The 18,985-nt window shown below is 38.0% G+C and overlaps 1 protein-coding gene across 1 annotated transcript in view; it reads left to right on the top strand.

The window, feature by feature from the left end:
• The window catches only part of DENND2A (DENN domain containing 2A), a 241,517-nt gene that overhangs the window by 75,557 nt on the left and 146,975 nt on the right, over positions 1 to 18,985 (top strand). The gene's annotated exons all lie outside the window — the stretch shown is intronic.

Raw genomic sequence — 18,985 nt, 5'->3', positions numbered from 1 at the left:
ACAGCCAGATGAGCTGCAACAAGACCTTGTAAGGATGTCCTGTCACATGACCGTAGGAGGATGCAGAAATGAATGCTCACACTCAATGCTGCGTATAGAGATCCTGCAATATACCCTGTGCTAGACACTCATGAATGGTCTATAAGAATGAGAATAAAAATCCTGCTCTAATTCATTAAACACATAGTTAAAGTATCGCTCAGTAGCTGCAGAACACTGCAGATCCATTCAGTAGCAATAATCACACAACCTAGTTGCGCAACTAGTGCTGCTGTTTGGGTGACCGGTACTCTCTGTTCAGGACCAGTAGTCAGGGCCGCCATCAGGGGGTGACAGGGGTGACTCCTGTCAGGAGCCCAATGGGCCAGGGGGCCCCATGAGGCAAGAACAACTTATTTAAAAAAAAAAATATATATATATATATATATAATTTATATTTTGGCAGCCACCAGAGGGTACTACAGCAGAGTGCTATTGAGTGTGGGAAATGTTATACAGTAAAGCATTAGTATTTGAGAGGATTTCTGAGTGTGCACTAAACCACTACGCACAGTGTGAGACAGACTTAGCACTTAGGTTTGTACAGTGTGTGCCTGAGTCAGATGGAAGATCACTTTCATTTGCAGAGGAGGTAGGACTTACTTAGTAAATGTTTTTTATTTCTTTGTACAATTTTGGATTGGAACTTCAGTGTGGTAGTAGTGGTATGGTAGGGCTAGGGGACCATAAAAACACATTTAAAAAAAAATAAAACAAAATATGCAGCAGTGTATTTATGATTATTTGACAATGCTGTAGAAATTCTATATTTTAAGCCATGCAGAAATGTTTCCTCCTCAATAGACAAATGGTAGGTGCCCTTTTGGCAGATATGAGTTTTTTTTATTAATATATATATTTTAATTACATTCCAGTTTACTGCCCCTTTATGCAAGGACTTTCCAGATGCAAGGAGGCATTTTATCTAAGATTATTACATCTGCATAAAATGTTATACTCTCAGACTAAGATTGCTCAGTGTTTGAAATGAGACAGGTTAACTTAAGACTGTTCAGTTTACACTACAGCTAACTTAATTTCGAAATACATACAAACAAGCCTTAATCCTGCATTTAACCAGATCTAATGGTATGAGACTGAGTACCACAGTTTATGATTCCACCAAGACCATATAGAGTACAGCATTTTCAAAATCCATAAGGACAGATGACAGATGGGAACATTTGTACACCATATTTGAAGTGGTGCTCTTGGTTGGGGAAAATGGGGGGGGGGGAAACAAACATATGTCAACCTTTCAAAAGTACTTTTCTTCATCTAGCCATCTACCCAAATCATTAATGTAGAATTTTGAATTCACAGAATTATTTTTGTTTGCACATTTACAAATATGATTCTTTAAAAAGTGATCTCTTAATTTCTGCAATTTTTTTTTCATGCATGTCACACATAGTTAATTTAGGGGATGCAATGTGCAGAAATGTTACCGCCTGTGAGTTTTTCTGTGGGTGTCTGTGTTTATGTCTTTGTGTTTTTGTTTGTGTCTCTATGAGTGTGTATGCATTTTTTTTTCTGTGGGTCTCTCTGTGAGGGTGGGTGTGTATGTCTTTGTGCATTTTCTGTGGATGTCTGTGAGGGTGTGTGCGTATGTCTTTGTGTTTTTTCTATGGGTGTCTCTGTGAGAATGTGTGTATGTATGTCTTTGTGTATTTTCTATGGATGCCTCTGTGAGGGTGGGTGTGTATGTCTTTGTGTGTTTTCTGTGGATGTCTCGGTGAGGGTGGGTGTGTGTATGTCTGTATGTCTGTGGATGTATCTGTGAGGGTGTGTGTGTATGCCTGTGTATTTTCTGTGAGTGTCTCTGTGAGGGGGTGTGTATGTCTGTGCATTTTCTGTGGGTGTCTCTGTGAGAGTGTGTGTATGTATTTGTGTGTTTTCTGTGGATGTCTCAATGAGGGTGTGCGTGTGTATGTATGTCTGTGTTTGTTTTCTGTGGGTGTCTCTGTGTGTGTGTATGTCTTTGTGTGTTTTCTGAGGCTGTCTCTGTCAGTGTTTCCTTGGGTGTATGTGTAAGTTTGTGTTTGAGTTTGTGTGTGTGTCCATTGTCTGTTACTTTTTAGGACATTTTGACTTTACTACTGATTATTCACATCTTTCTACAGACTTTGAGACTGAGACCTTTCTAGAAGTCACCAAGCCACCATTTAACCTTTCAATTATTGTTTAGGCAGTGCAGGGCCCTTCCTTTCAACCACTGCTGTTGCCATCATTTAGTTGGCATCTTCCTTGACAAAAGATAATCAGAACTCCATATTTTGTTTTGTAAATCTCCTTTTTTGACAAAACTGTAGTCTACCTCATTACTTGTCAGGTCAATGTAAACATGAGTTTCTGTATGTGAATCCTTATGTGTGTCTGTGTGTTTCTGTGTTTGTGGGGGGGCTGATCAATGGTTAAGTCAGGGGCCCCAAAATTTCTATTGGCAGCCCTGCCAGTAGTGCTCTGCAGCTCCCAAGCATACTACGGTACCTTTGCAGAGTTAAACACATAGAGTTTGTGGTGTTGGTAGTGTTATGTCATTTTTGTTCTCATTATTATCGCCCTTCAAAAGGACATTAAACATTTAAGGGTTTTTAATGCTCCCACTTGATCGCTCACTGTGCTAGAAGTTCTTTGTGTGCGTTCGGTAGGACTCGTATTAGAAGTTGAAAGTAAAATGTTTTTGCTCGCGCAGCTAATTATTCTAGCTTAAATTCGCATTCACTTTTTTTTTTTTTGTAAATAGTATTTTTATTGAGGTTGTGCGAAAACAGTACAACTTAAATTAAACAACACATCAGGAAAACAAATATGGATGTTACATTTCAATTTAACAATTTCTATATATGTTGAAAGATAAGATTCTCAATATGAAGCATCCTATTAGGAAAGAAAAAAAAAAAAAGAACAGAATACTGGAACCTCGTTTTCTTAGTTAGCAATGTGAATGATCATATTTAAACCAATGAACTCAAATTAGTTGAGCAATTGACATGTTAAGTATAAACACAAATGAAAATACAGTTCTACTATGTAGGTAATATGGTAAGATAGATAAATATAGATAGGTAGGTTGCGGCATAGACAAGAGAAGCCGCGCAGTTAGACCTCCTAAAGTAGGAGGTTCATTGTGGAGAGGTGGGGGGGGAGGTGGGAAGTTGGATGCGATGGATAGGGTATGCAGCGAAGGAGGCATTTAAATTGTAGAATATCACAGGTAGGGCAGGCACACCTCAAGTAATGACTCATCAAACATTTTAGGTGAATATCAAGGCTAGTATCCTGATGTCTGGTGGGAGAGTTCTAACAATACCAGTGGCATATTATGGATTTTAGATCTATTATTACCTAAATAGACAATCAAGACCTTAATGGGTTTAATTATGAGCATGAGAACGTAATAAACAGCCTGTGCTGTCGAACCGAGAGAAGGAGCTAATTATACGTTGGGCTGATATCATACTTGGTATATTGAGGCAAAAAATCTAAACTTAGAGGTTGGGCACTAGATATGCAACTCAGTTAAAATAATGCGGGTAAGGGAATTATAGATAATACTAGTAGTGTAGGTCCAAAAGATAAGAGCTTTACTTATAAGGTATGTCTGAAACTATGGAGCTATATATTTATAAACTATGAATATCCCGCTGCCCCGGCCGCTGGCAGCAAGATGTCGTGCTTAGAAATCATAATTAAATTCCAAACATGTGTAGGAAGTATAATAAGCTGAAGACATATAGATGTTATAAGATAAAGTGCTTAAATGCTATTTATATAACAATGGGTGTAAATAATCCGAGAGGGGCCTGTAAGTGTAAAGTAGTGTCTATACATGATAAGTAGAGAGATGATGGTCTGGCCCCATTCAAATATACATCAACCACATAATACAGCAGGCCCCAAGTAGCTGGCTTTATAGCACATTAGGCAACACCGGAGTAATATATTTAACTTATAGTGAGCTGCTACTTTGGGATGAAGTAGTTCAGCTTTGGCAGTCATAACTGGATTAGAAGCCTGTAAATGGGCTGGTATAACAGTGTGCTCAACTTCTGTTATGGGAAAGAGGTTTCTCTATAGTGTATGATATCTTAGTAACAGAGAAATAGAATGGCGTATAGCATGTATGGTGCAGCTTTAAATGAAATGGCATCAGCATAAATATAGTTATAGTTATCACACCTCAATGGTGAGGTGGTTCTAGAAATAACCCATGGGAGATCCCAGAGCATATTGTAGAGTAGGGGTTAACAAATTGCATATAGACATAAAGATATAAGCACTTAAAACAGTGAAGAGAAGATGAGTAATAAACAGTTTCATAGTGACGTTCTTTAAATTTACCCCACACCAGTGGCTAATGATATATAACAGTCTCATAGCGTGAATTACCATAGGGAGAGCAAACAAAGCAAACATTAAAGTAATAGGCAGATTGAATTGACATCTTCAACAATCCAGAGCAATGTTATGCAATACATATTACAGCCAGGGTTCTAACAGACAAAGAGAAATATGAGCACAAAAAAGGCACATCCTTACATAGAGCCGGCATTCTCCATGCTGGGAAAAAAAAAAAAAAAAGAGTGTCTTTTCATACCCTGTCACCACAAGTATTTCTCATGTAATATAGGCGAAAAGATAGTTAGCAAATACTGTGCCCTATTCTTAAAGCACGGTGTGGTGACAAGATCTACTATAATTTGGGCTGTTCATGGAATGTCTCCAGCACTGCTCCAGGAGCCGTGAACTTGTTTAGGGCTAGCTTATTCCCCATCAAGGAAATTCCCACTGGGATGGGCAACCACTACCATATGTGTAAACTCCCTCAGCTCATAGCTTACCACCAGGGTCCCAATATCTCAGCAGGTAATGGGTTGCGCAGAGTAGTGCACCGTCTTGTAACGGAGCCGGTGAGTACTGTCCTAAGGCGTGGAGGAGAGCATGTGGAGTCACCAGAGCTGTAGTTGGAGTTGCGCTGTGTAACTTCAGGGACTCGCTACAATGGCCGTGTGCCAAGATTGGTGCGAGAGCTTCAGGTGGGATGACATTGGCTTGAGGGAGACCATCCAAAGCTGTGGTAGTATGTGCTGCCCTTCGAGTCGCCAGATAGACAAGATGGTCTGATTCTTTTGTTGTGTCATCTCCCCGGCCCATCGTAGCTGTGTTGCAGGCAGGGGGTAATCGCCGGGGCCCCTCAGCGACACCCCCCCTCTGTTCATGCAAGGCGGGCTCAGTGATGTCGGGCTGCCGGAATAGACAGCCGCCATCTCCGCTACACACCGCATATAGATGTTCAGCCAGAGAAGCGTGGTGTTTGTTAAGCAAGAGCCTCAACTCCTTTAAAAAGCAGGCCGAGGTTCTCATAGTGCAAGCTGGAGAGGGAACTGTGAGAGATAAGTTTTCAGGTGCCACGCTAGATAGAAAGTTATAAGTCGAAAGGGTAGCGTTTTCAATATGGCGGCTCCCCCTCTCAGCTCCGCAGCACAGGTCAGCTATAGAAACTAGGTGCAGACTCACCGGGTCCCCACAAAGTGAATAAGAGCTAAGTAACAGTTCCTGGGTCCATCCACACAGATTTAGGTAGTAAAAAGAGACTGTGAGACACAAATAAACCTCAGAATTAGGATCTTGGGCCCGGGAGCTGCACCAAGACACGTCCTGCTAGCACTGCAGTTGGCTCCGCCCCCCAAATTCGCATTCACTTTTAACTTATAATACGAGCGCAATTTAACTTGCGGGCAAACGAATATGAAAACCTGATATCGCTCCCACACAAGCGATAGTGCACCTTATCTTAGTCCAGTAATGCAAATATGGCATTTGCTTTAGAATGACTGTTTAATGTCACTTGAAACCCAAATTGTTTTTTTTTATAATTCAGCCAGAACATACAATTTTAAACCCTTGAGTGCTAACGACGGCTCTGAGCCGTTCCAGAGTTTCCCACTCAAGTGCTAACGACGGCTTAGAGCAGTCGCTAGCACTCTCCCACCTTGAAGGAGATCTGGGGGCTCCCACCTGCTCCTACCCCAGCGATCGGGCCTGTATAATGACAGGCATCGCCGGGGCTTCACGTTTTGCGTGGTGACATCACGCTCAATGACGTGATTACGTCACCATGCAACTTTATTAAAAAAAGACAATGGACAATATAGGGAAAGGGGGCATGCTTCTTAGAAACCTGTCTCTCAGGCATCTATGCAGCTACAGACCCCAAGACCCACAGTTGGAAAGGTAATCGCCTAACCTTTCCAATGTTATAAGTCTTGGGGGTATTTGTTTAAGAAGCAGAAATGCATTACTGGGAGCAAGGTGAACTCATTGGGTGAACCATTAACAAGACATATATGTGCAGCCACCAATCAGCAGCTAGCTTACAATAGTGCAGTGCTCCTGGGCCTACCTAGCTATGGGTTTTCAACATAGGATATCAAGAGAACAAAACAATCTAGATAAAAAAAAAGTAAATAGGAAAGCTGTTTAAAATTGAATACTCTTTGTGAATCATGAAAGTCTAATTTTGACTTTGCTGTCCCTTTAAGGAAAATTAGAGGGACATAGAAGTAATTTGTTAATATATGCATGATATATATAAAAAATATAGCACTGCACATCAGATCAGTTCAGGAATACACCCAGGGGCATAGCTAGACCTCACTGGGCCCCAGGGCAAAGGCTGTGACTGGGCCCCTATTTCAACAGGCAGCCTTATAGGAGAAAATGGAGCTAAATCCCTGACTGTATATAATCCTGGCTCCTTGGTTAGTCTGCACCAATGGATATGCTCATGGGCACCCTCCTTTACAAATACAGTGTCAGGTCTTCTTTACAGCAACATAGTGGTGGCCATCTTGAAACTAGTCCACCATATTGTAAATGCAAATCTTTACACTCTGCTTAAAGGGCTATTCATATCAAAATATATATACCGATAAAATGTTCCTTTATTGAAAGAATAACAATATTGCATTATACATTCAATACTGCTAAAACAATACTTATTTCATAAAGAAAAAAAAAACAAGAAAGTTACAGTTTTCCTGTATTTTAACTCAGGAAATTGTGGGTATTCCAATTCTGAGAAATGGAAGTGCACTCTGTAGGTTTATGAAGCGTAATTCTGTTATATATCCATCCCTAACTGGTCCCTACAAAGGTGTCAATATAAGACACTGCATTACAATACGTGTTTTGCTAACAAAATTACAGTTATTAGCCTTGTCTATTGCAGTAACAAGTTCAGATTTGCTCCTCCAAATACGGAAACTGGTGGGTGGCTTTTGTTTTTCAGTTGCCAAGGTGTAAATGTACAGAGAAAATCTTCGCACTCAACTGGTATGTTTATTGCAAGAATACACAAAATACTTCCAATTGTAATAGATTTAATATCATTGTCATATTTGAAATGTATAAAATAGCAATCAACTGGATTCTTGCTGAATCTAAATATAGATTTTTAGAACTGAATGTTGAAGAGCAGAATATGGTTTCATTTGTGTTCCTTGTGCTGTGTTTATTAGATCTGCTGTATCCTTTGCCCGGCCGCACGAGCCGCCACATTTCCAGCCTTTCATCACTTTAAGGAAATAAAATACTTGCCTGCACTAGCTCGCGGGTAACAGGAACCTTATGTGAAACGCAGTATTCATCCCTGTGCGTCATCTTTATTAAATCACAGGGTTTCCCTAGAGGTGCATGGGGGAAATATCTGCTGTTTGTGGAGGGGAGCAATTATAAATAATGTTTTTATCCATCTATCTGAACTATAGGTCATGGAAGTGCTGCATTATAATACTTTAAAGGGACACTGAACCCACATTTTTTTCTTTCGTGATTCAGATAGAGCATCTAATTTTCAGCAACCTTCTAATTTACTCCTATTATCAAATTTTCTTTGTTCGCTTGCTATCTTTATGTGAAAAAGAAGGCATCTAAGCTATTTTTTTGGTTTAGTACTCTGGACAGCACTTGTTCGTTGGTGGGTGAATATCCACCAATCAGCAGGGACAACCCAGTTTGTTCACCAAAAATGGGCCGGCATCTAAACTTATATTCTTGCATTTTAAATAAAGATACCAAGAGAATGAAGAAAATGTGATAATAGTAGTAAATTAGAAAGTTGCTTAAAATTTCATGCTCTATCTGAATCACGGAAGAAAAAATTTGGGTTCAGTGTCCCTTTAAGTTTAAACCTTTAAAGGGAAAAGAAACTCAATTTTTTTTCTTTCATGAGTCAGATAGAGAATACAATTTTAAAATAAAGTTTATCATTTATTTCTAATATCAAATTTGTGTTTTTCTCATGTAATTCTTTGTTGAAGAGATATCTAGATAGGTAGCATGCACATATCTGTAGCACCACATGACAGGAAATAGTGCTGCCATCTAGTGCTCTTGCTAATGTATAACATTATTATAAAGCTGCTGCCATCTAGTGCTCTTGCTAATGTATAACATTATTATAAAGCTGCTGCCATCTAGTGCTCTTGCTAATGTATAACATTATTATAAAGCTGCTGCCGTCTAGTGCTCTTGCTAATGTATAACATTGTTATAAAGCTGCTGCCATCTAGTGCTCTTGCTAATGTATAACATTATTATAAAGCTGCTGCCATCTAGTGCTCTTGCTAATGTATAACATTGTTATAAAGCTGCTGCCATCTAGTGCTCTTGCTAATGTATAACATTATTATAAAGCTGCTGCCATCTAGTGCTCTTGCTAATGTATAACATTATTATAAAGCTGCTGCCATCTAGTGCTCTTGCTAATGTATAACATTATTATAAAGCTGCTGCCATCTAGTGCTCTTGCTAATGTATAACATTATTATAAAGCTGCTGCCATCTAGTGCTCCTGCTAATGTATAACATTATTATAAAGCTGCTGCCATCTAGTGCTCCTGCTAATGTATAACATTATTATAAAGCTGCTGCCATCTAGTGCTCTTGCTAATGTATAACATTATTATAAAGCTGCTGCCATCTAGTGCTCTTGCTAATGTATAACATTATTATAAAGCTGCTGCCATCTAGTGCTCCTGCTAATGTATAACATTGTTATAAAACTGCTGCCATCTAGTGCTCTTGCTAATGTATAACATTATTATAAAGCTGCTGCCATCTAGTGCTCTTGCTAATGTATAACATTATTATAAAGCTGCTGCCATCTAGTGCTCTTGCTAATGTATAACATTATTATAAAGCTGCTGCCATCTAGTGCTCTTGCTAATGTATAACATTGTTATAAAGCTGCTGCCATCTAGTGCTCTTGCTAATGTATAACATTATTATAAAGCTGCTGCCACCTAGTGCTCTTGCTAATGTATAACATTGTTATAAAGCTGCTGCCATCTAGTGCTCTTGCTAATGTATAACATTGTTATAAAGCTGCTGCCCTCTAGTGCTCTTGCTAATGTATAACATTATTATAAAGCTGCTGCCATCTAGTGCTCTTGCTAATGTATAACATTATTATAAAGCTGCTGCCATCTAGTGCTCTTGCTAATGTATAACATTGTTATAAAGCTGCCGCCATCTAGTGCTCTTGCTAATGTATAACATTATTATAAAGCTGCTGCCATCTAGTGCTCTTGCTAATGTATGACATTGTTGTATAACCGCTGCGATATAGTGCTGCCGATACGTGCACGCTCCTGAGCCTACCTTCCTGATTTTTAACAAAGGATAACAAGAAAAAGGAGAACATTTGATAAAAGAAGTAAAGTGGAATGTTGTTTAAAATTGTATGAACTTCTATCTAAATCAGGGAAGAAAAATGTGGGGTTTTATGTTCCTTGAATCCTGTATTATTTAAAGGGTCATGAAACCCACATTTTTTCTTTCATAATTCAGAGCCTGCAATTTTAAAGAACTTTCTAATTTACTTCTATTATCAAATGTTCTTCGTTCTCTTTGGTATCTTTTGTTGAGCAAAAGGGACATGGGTCAATAGTGTGCATGTGTGACTGGAGCACTATGTGGCAGCAGTTTTGCTATAATGTTATCCATTTGCAAGAGCACTAGATGTGTTAGCACTATTTCCTGCCGTACAGTGTTCGCATTGCTGTAAACTTGTAATACCAGCGCACATTAGCGTGCGCTGGTATTACAAAGTCACATTAGCGTGCGCTGGTATTACAAAGTCACATTAGCGTGCGCTGGTATTATAAAGTCACATTAGCGTGCGCTGGTATTACAAAGTCACATTAGCGTGCGCTGGTATTACAAAGTCACATGAGCTTGCACTGGTATTACAAAGTTACATTAGCATGCGCTGGTATTATAAAGTCACATTAGCGTGCGCTGGTATTACAAAGTCACGTTAGCGTGCGCTGGTATTACAAAGTCACATTAGCGTGCGCTGGTATTACAAAGTCACATTAGCGTGCGCCGGTATTACAAAGTCACATTAGCGTGCGCTGGTATTATAAAGTCACATTAGCGTGCGCTGGTATTACAAAGTCACATTAGCGTGCGCTGGTATTACAAAGTCACATTAGCGCGCGCTGGTATTACAAAGTCACATTAGCGTGCGCTGGTATTACAAAGTCACATTAGCATGCGCTGGTATTACAAAGTCACATTAGCATGCGCTGGTATTACAAAGTCACATTAGCGTGCGCTGGTATCACAAAGTCACATTAGCGTGCGCTGGTATTACAAAGTCACATTAGCGTGCGCTGGTATTACAAAGTCACATTAGCGTGCGCTGGTATTACAAAGTCACATTAGTGTGCGCTGGTATTACAAAGTGGAGCACAAATAAAGCTTTAGCTAAAGCAGTATTTTGCGCTCTATTTCTAATCTGGCCCAAAGTGTAAAAGTTTTACTTTTTTTTAAATGTACTTTTTTTTCTTTTGGTATGGATATGAAACGGATAGTTTATAGTAAAAACAGCAAACAAGTTACTTGTTTTCTTGCAAAATTAGCACTTGGTAAGAAGTTAAAGGGACAGTCTACTTGAACATGTTTTATTGTTTTAAAAAGATAGATAATCTCTTTATTAACTATTCCCCAGTTTTGCATAACCAACACCATTAAATTAATATACTTTTTACCTCTATGATTACCTGTATCTAAGCCCCTGCAGACTACCTCTTATCCATGTGCTTTTTACAAACTTGCATTTTAGCCAGTTAGTGCTGGTTCATGCATAACTCCACAGGAATTAGCACAATTTTATCTATATGGCACACATGAACTAGCACTATATGGCTTTAAAAAGTAAATAAACTTCACTGAGATAAGAGGCTTAGAAACAGTGATATAACAATGTTTGTTGTGCAAAGCTGAGGAATGGTCAGTAATGGTGTTATATATCTTTTTAAACAATAACAAAAAATCAAGGACACTTTAAGTTGCACGTGGTTTTTCTGAGCATGGACAAGAAACTGACTTCCTGTCTAACCTAGTATTAACTGAATAGTAAACCAGTTAATGTTGCTCTAGAAGATTTATGCCATCAAGCTAGATATTCCTTCCTATAGAGACCCCTCTATCAACACTTGAATTGTACTTCCCCTTTAACATGATGAGATATTTAGCATCTACAACAATAATTTCATTAGAAGTACATTTTAGTTAAATGCCTTTGTTTTTAATGACTGCTGCAATGTATTTCCCTTGGTAGTCATGGGGTTAAAAATACTGATAGTATGGCTAGCACTGGCCAGCTCTCACTGAGACCAGATGTCCTCTTGTATAATAGAATGATGTATCCAATACTTCTATACCCAGCTGAGTTCTGACCCTCAGATGTTCCATGCCCAGATCATTTCTGACCTGGCCTGACCTTTCATTCTGTTAGCTGATTATACTCATGACCTTTATGAACACAAATTCATGTCGCCAACCTCCATAGTGACCTCTCGGGAACTGCATGGTTAGAGGGGACACTCTGTGCTTCCTCCAGATTACTTGAGAATTTCATAGGTAACATTGATTACCGTATTAAAATTACCATGATGTTCCATTAAAGGGACATGGTACTCAAGCATGAATATGAAAGAGAAGCAGCAACGTTATCAATACAGAGACTCAAAAGATTACTGGCTGACAGGGACAGCTCCTAAAAAAGTTGGTTTATTCAGCACAATAATATCCAATCCATTACAAAAAAACACACACAGTGATACATTTTGAAACATTATTTTTAAGATGAACAGAGAGATTTTGTTTTTGAGTATCATGTTCAGTAAAAATGTTGTTGCTAGAGGAAAGATAGGATTATTATAAGTGCAACAATCTTTAGCTGATCAGTGGTGGCGGAACACTTGTAATTAGAAAGTAAACTCCAAGGATAGAGGTGGATATTAAATAACCAACATATTCCATGTACATCTCTGGATATTGTGTTTCTCTGTGTGTTAGAAACCTAGCTAGGTAATAATGTTTGAATGTTACATATTGATCTTCTAATATTGCACATACACGTGGTATAGAAAAGTCATTTTGTACCTGCTCCTACATAAAGAATAAAGAGGATTTACTGCATATCAAGGTGGTGCTGCCGTTTTCTTGAACTTTTGTATTATCCAAAGGTTTTTGCAATGACCTGTGGGCGTGCACACCTGTTTGTTTGTTGTGCTGGATTACATTGGATTTTGCATAGAAAAGTGCATAGAAATTATGATTTTTTATTTTTTACTTAGATCCCTGCATGGAACAGGAGTAGGTTTCAGAAATAATCTTAGGGAAATGCTAATTGCTAAACAATATTAATAGACAGTAAACACTATTCTATTCCACATGAAAATGGTTATATAGAGTTGTTTATTTTGAAATGTGTCTTTGTATAGCATTAAAGGGACATTAAACTCTAAATACATTTCATGCCCCTCCCTTTAATCACAGGTGCCACCGTTTTGGAACCCAAGTTACACTGCAGGTATCTGAAGGAGAGTGTAATGTAATGAACACTAAATTTCAACATGTCGGCACCCATGAGTTATAAAATGTATTTATTGTTTATTGTCCCTAGTCCCTTTAAAGGGACATGACAGTCAAAATTAAGACTTTTATGATTCAGAAAGAGCAAGAAAGTGTTTCATTTACTTCTATCAAAATTACTTTTTCTCTTGGTATCCTTTGTTAAAAAGCATACCTAGGTATGATCAGGAGCAGCAATACACTACTGGGAGCTAGCTGCTGTTTGGTTGCTACACATATGTCTCTTGTCATTAGAGTTCAAATATCAGTAGTGGACACATTACAAGCAGTCACTTATTATAGCAGGTCAGAGTTGCAGTAGAATGTCCCCTAAAGAAACCGAGGAATATGTTCACTTAGCTGTAAAGTAATTCAACAAGTCAGGAACAAGAATTTTGGAGCCATGGTTAGCAGAATTTGTCAAGATTACATTAGGGTGGTTGTAGGACCGTATAGCTTAGGGTAGTCAAGAGGTATTAAAGTCACAAGCAAAGGTGAACATGAACATTTACTTAGGAAATGCTATGAAAAAAAAGTCACCAAAAATATTATGGGCAAAAAAGGCCAACTTTTTTCTGTTCTCAACTTTGCTTCATTTGTTTGGTGTAGTGTACTGTGAGCTAACTGACATCTGGTGAGCCAATGACAAAAGGAATATATGTGCAGCCTTCAAATCACCTGCTATCTCCCATAGTGCATTGCTGCTCCTGAGGATGAGGTTTGTGCAATGTTGAGTGAGGCTTAAATACATTATATTCTAAATGTGTGTAGTGTAGGTGGCGCTAAAAATACACTAAGTATACCTAGTAGTGGGTTGATAAACCAACGATACAATGTTTCAGCAAAATATCTATCTTAGGACAGTTTCATATAAATCTTCATATCAACTCTCATATAAACTTTCTGATTCAATAATTGGAGGTAACAAGTGCCTGGATTAGAAATATGTACAATTTTTATTCTCAAGTAAATTATATAAAAAAGGTAAAAACACAATATAAAAAACGCAATATAAATAATCAAAGCAATCTCTCATACGATTGGCCCACACTCTTCATTCACAACCGCTTCTAAATTAAATCGCTATTACAAAGGATGTTGGCGATTCTAGAACAATATACTGCTACAAATGAAAATATTGCTAAAATGAAAATGATAGTAAACCCTCAAGGTAAATGGTAAAAGAGATACACTTCTAAGATCAATATGCAAACATAAAATGGTATTCGTATGACTATCTGGCTGGGGTTCTATTTCCCATTACAAGCCTCTGTGTATAGGGGACTATCTTCTATTGCCGTAACAATCAGGCGTTTTGACTGCCTGTTTCCACTCGGCTAACAACCCGTGGTTTGGAATAGTCCTTGTATTGTGCCTTGTTACAGAGGGAAATCCTGCTTATAATCCTGTAAGAAGGGGGAGTTCCCCATGTAAAATCTGCAGTCTTATGAAAATAGGGGCAGATCCCCACTCGAAACAACAGTCTTTTGATGATTTCAGACAATACCACCGGAGTCTGTATTAAATGAAAGAATCCCACAGACAATCTTAATCCGGTTGGATGGTATGAATAACACTTTAGCGGGGAGTTACTGACAACATAGATACTCTCACCTGCTGGTCTTTGTCTGGGTATATCAGCTCTTGTATATATTGATAGTTTGGTTAAGTTGCGGACCTTCTTGTCCCTGTGGGTAACTTTCTTCACTTGCGCAAGCCTTATCTGAGTTACCTTTTCGCCGCAGCCTCTCAGTGACACTCTGCTCTTTAAGTACTTCGTACGCAGAGTTGGTTACTGCTGTATATCCTCTTTATCTTTCACCTTTCTATGCGTTTCACCCCTAAGGTGTGGGGCTTTTTCAAGATGCAGTGTGAGAGTAAAAGTATGCCTTTTATTTCCCCTAGTTGTCTTTGATTCGCTGATAACTTTTCACTTCCTACATTATATATAGAGGGGGCATTCTGAATGATTATTGGTACAACACAGTGTTACTAACAATATATTAACAGCACATTTCTACCTGTTATTTGGGTAGTAAAGGCTGTGACCGTTATTAGATCAAGTGCATTTTCCTATACAGTAGTTTGCCTCTCTGTGCGTATTCATTTTTTAACAAGGGATACTAAGAGAACATTTGAAAATAGAAGTGAATTTAAAAGTGCCTTAAAATTACATGCTCTATCTGAGTTACATTTTGACTTTCCTATCCCTTTAAGTAGCAGTTCTGGTTATGTCAGGCTGAACCTATATTGCAGAGAAAAGAGCAGACAAGCTAAACTATAGGTTTATACAATGAAGTCTTTAATAAAAAAACATTTCTGTCAAAGAGATATTCTCTAAATTTTTCTTTCATAATTCAGATAGAGAATACAATTTTAAACAAATTTCCGATTTACTTCTATTATCTAATTTGCTTCATTCTCTTGGTATCCTTTGTTGCTGGCGCTGCGATGCACTACTGGAAGCTAGCTGATCACATCAGTTGAGCCAATCACAAGAGACAAATGTGTGCAGCCACCAATCACAAGCTAGCTCTCACTAGTGTAGGATATGTACAAGTTTAATTTTGACTTTCTTATCTCTTTAAGACCAAGAATAATTGATTTACTGTTCAAGGCAAGGCCAATAGGTATTGGGGTTCAGACAAGGATCAGAGGGTCAGTAGTACAAAGAGAGGTCTGGATACCATATTGGTTTGATTTATTATTTTTTTGCTAAATTTTTTGCAAAAATGCTTCTATTCAAAATTTCATTTTCAGTTTTGAATTTGTGCACGTGCACTAGAGAGATATTAAAAAGGACAGTTTCTTCTGGGCAGTGCAATTATTAGATCCAATACTTACTATCTTTATTCAACTTAGATGTTTAATAATGTTTTTAATTATTTTGGACTTGTCCAATCAGGACTTTTACAAAATTGTGAGCTACACAGGTAGTCCTATCTTATTGCAAACAGAACACACTGCAGCATTACATTTACATTTATTAGATTTCTAAATACTTGTTTTCCTGCAGCAGAAAATTCTAATTGATTAAACTGATACCTGGTCTGTGTGACTCTGCAGTATTGTGTATTAGGAGGAATTTGTATACAGATAGAAGATCAAGACCTATATTAACTAAAGCAAATGATCTCAAATTTATTTATTTTGCCACATCCAGGGATTTGCTCAGTACACTGTTTTCTCAACTAGAAATAGGTCTCAGCTTTGTGGCTGTATTTTATCAGTTCTAAAACTGCAATTGTTGGACCTTTTTGTAAATGGCTGAACAGTCAGTGTCTGTTAGAATGCAGTGAAGTGGCACAGCTGAGGTTGGATTTAGCAGTACAATTGGACCCTGGTTCAGCCCTTCAGTATCTAATTGAGTGTAACAGTGCATCGGAGCGCAAAAGAGCGTATTTGGCAGCACAATACAGCACTCTTGTTGGCGCTGCTAAGAATTAGTGTCTTAAAGGTACATCAGCTGGAAGCTAAAATTAGCCCATCGACACCTTGTAACAAGAGGTAACGCTTGAACAGGTAATTACTGCCGGATAGGGTCATACTGTTATAGGCCCGATACTGCTCTGGGCTTTATATGATAAAGTAGTATCACACATGCCTAAATATTAGAAAATAGTTACATGCTGTCCACTTAAAGGGACATTATACACTAGATTTTTCTTTGCATAAATGTTTTGTAGATGATCTATTTATACAGCCCAAACTGTTTTTTTTTATTAAAAAAAATGTATAGTTTTGCTTATTTTTAAATAACATTACTCTGATATTCAGACTCATAACTAAGCCCCAAAGTTTTATGAGAATACTGATGTATACCTACTCCAGCTTGCTTCTGTTTGTGTAAAGGGTCTTTTCATATGCAAAGGAAGGGGAGTGTCTGCTTTTTCCCACTTGCAGTGGGTGTTCCAGCAGCCTTTTTAACAGAGCTAAACTGGAAGCTTCTAAGTACATTTTTATAAGGTTTGATACTGGATATCTGTGCATATTATTCTTTATAGTAGTGTCTATTACATGCAGTTATATGAAAATTGGTGTATTACTGTCCCTTTAATATTCAGTTTTACAGTGTATCCTTTGTGTATATAAAAAAAAGTAAGTACATGAGTTTTTTTATTAGTTTAAAGGGACATTACACCCCAAAATGTGATGCATTCAAAGAAAAGATTAGCCTAAGAATTATATGCAGATGTACTTTTTTTAATATTGCATTTTTGCATTGAAACAATAATAGGACATTTTCTGATAAAACAGAAAGAAATCAAATGATTTAGCTTCAACAAAGTCCCATATGTTGTAATGATAAATTTATTTAGATGTGTAGAATGTGTTAAGAAAAAAAAAGAAAAATTACCAAAATGCTAATGCACTACTGAGAGCTAGCTGAAAGCCAATGACTAGATGTATATATGTGCAGCCACCAATCAGCAGCGTCTGAGCTTACCTAGCTATACTTTTCAACAAAGGATACAAAGAAAAGAAAGCACATTAGATAATTGTAGTCATTTGGAAAGTTGAATAAAATGTATGCTCTATCTGAATAATTAAATAAAATATTTGAGTTGCATGCCCCTTTAAGACCTTCTTGGGAATTGCAGCACTTCAGCAGGACAGGGTTGTGTGCCAAAAAAGGTTGCCAGGTGTCCAGTATTTAACCAGACAGTTCAGTATTTCAGAAGGCTGTCCAGTAAAAATACTGGGAACTTAAATGGTTTTTTTTTAAGTCCCCAGACTGTAAACAAAATTGTCAAAACCTTCTATGTTTTCAATGCATTACACAGAACATGTACTGCTCTGTGAGTAATTATCAGCCTAGATGGGTAAAAAAAAAAAATCACTGTCTACTGACAGTCACGATTAAAACACCACTGTTATGTGTAGCTCTGCTCTTTGTTTTTCACTGGTAACCATGAGGGTGTAAAACACTGTTCTATGTATAATACTGGCAGTCAAGGGGTAGTGAGATCACTGTTCTGTATGTTACTGGCATCCAAAGAGGTAAAGTGATCAATTAGTGCACAATTAAAATCACTGATCAGTTGTGAAAAATACTCATGGTGAGGCCAAGGGTTAAAGCAGATCTCTGAGGGTGGTAGGTGGAATGACACACTTGCCCCAGTCACCTACATACAGTCCAGTATTGTTGTAGAGGACAACTGGTAACCCTACAGCCAACTGAGAGCAGGGTACGCAGCAACCAATCACTATCTGAAATAGTATATAAAGAGATATGAAACTAGAGGCTGCTTTTGGTATTTGACTCTTTTTAGAACTGAATATCCTCTTGTGTAAGTGAAACACACTAAGATTTGGGTTTTCACAGAGCTTAGTGTGTTTCACTTTCACAAGAGGATATTCGGCTACGAAAAGAGTTGAATAACAAAACCAGCCTTCGACATCCGCATTTGGCAGAGAACAAAGCTGACATATGCACACCTCCGACCTATATGACACACGTTTTCCCTTTCATGACTCATACATACAATTTTGAACAACTTTCCAATTTACTTCTACTATCAAATTTTCTTCATTCTCTTGGTATCCTTTGCTGAAGGAGCAGAAATGTCCTATTGGAAGTTAGCTGGACACAAGCATTGCAGCTGTCAATCAGCAAATGACCTGTGATTGATGGCTACTTGCAGCTGTGCTCCTGATTGGCTGACAAGTCATGTCCTGTTACAAAGCTCACGGGGACTTGCGGCTCCCAGACAGGACTTTACCTATATTTATATTCCCTTTACACACGGAATAATGCAGAAATTACATTCTTTAATGAATGAGAAGATTTCCTTTTTGTCCAACAATGTCCCTTTTTATAAAGCAGGTTTAAAGAAACAGAAAAATCAAAATTAAACTTTTATGATTCTGCTAATTTTTAAGAGACTTTTCAATATACTTATTATCATATTGACTGTTTTCTTTGTATCTTTTGTTGATAAGCACAGCTAGGTAGGCTGAGGTGCAGCAATGCACTACTGGGAGCTAGCTGCTGATTGGTGGCTACACATACATG

The sequence above is a fragment of the Bombina bombina genome, chromosome 6 (assembly GCF_027579735.1).
Source record: "Bombina bombina isolate aBomBom1 chromosome 6, aBomBom1.pri, whole genome shotgun sequence".
NCBI classification, from domain to species: Eukaryota; Metazoa; Chordata; class Amphibia; order Anura; family Bombinatoridae; genus Bombina; species Bombina bombina.
This window is presented reverse-complemented; position numbering and strand designations above follow the sequence as displayed.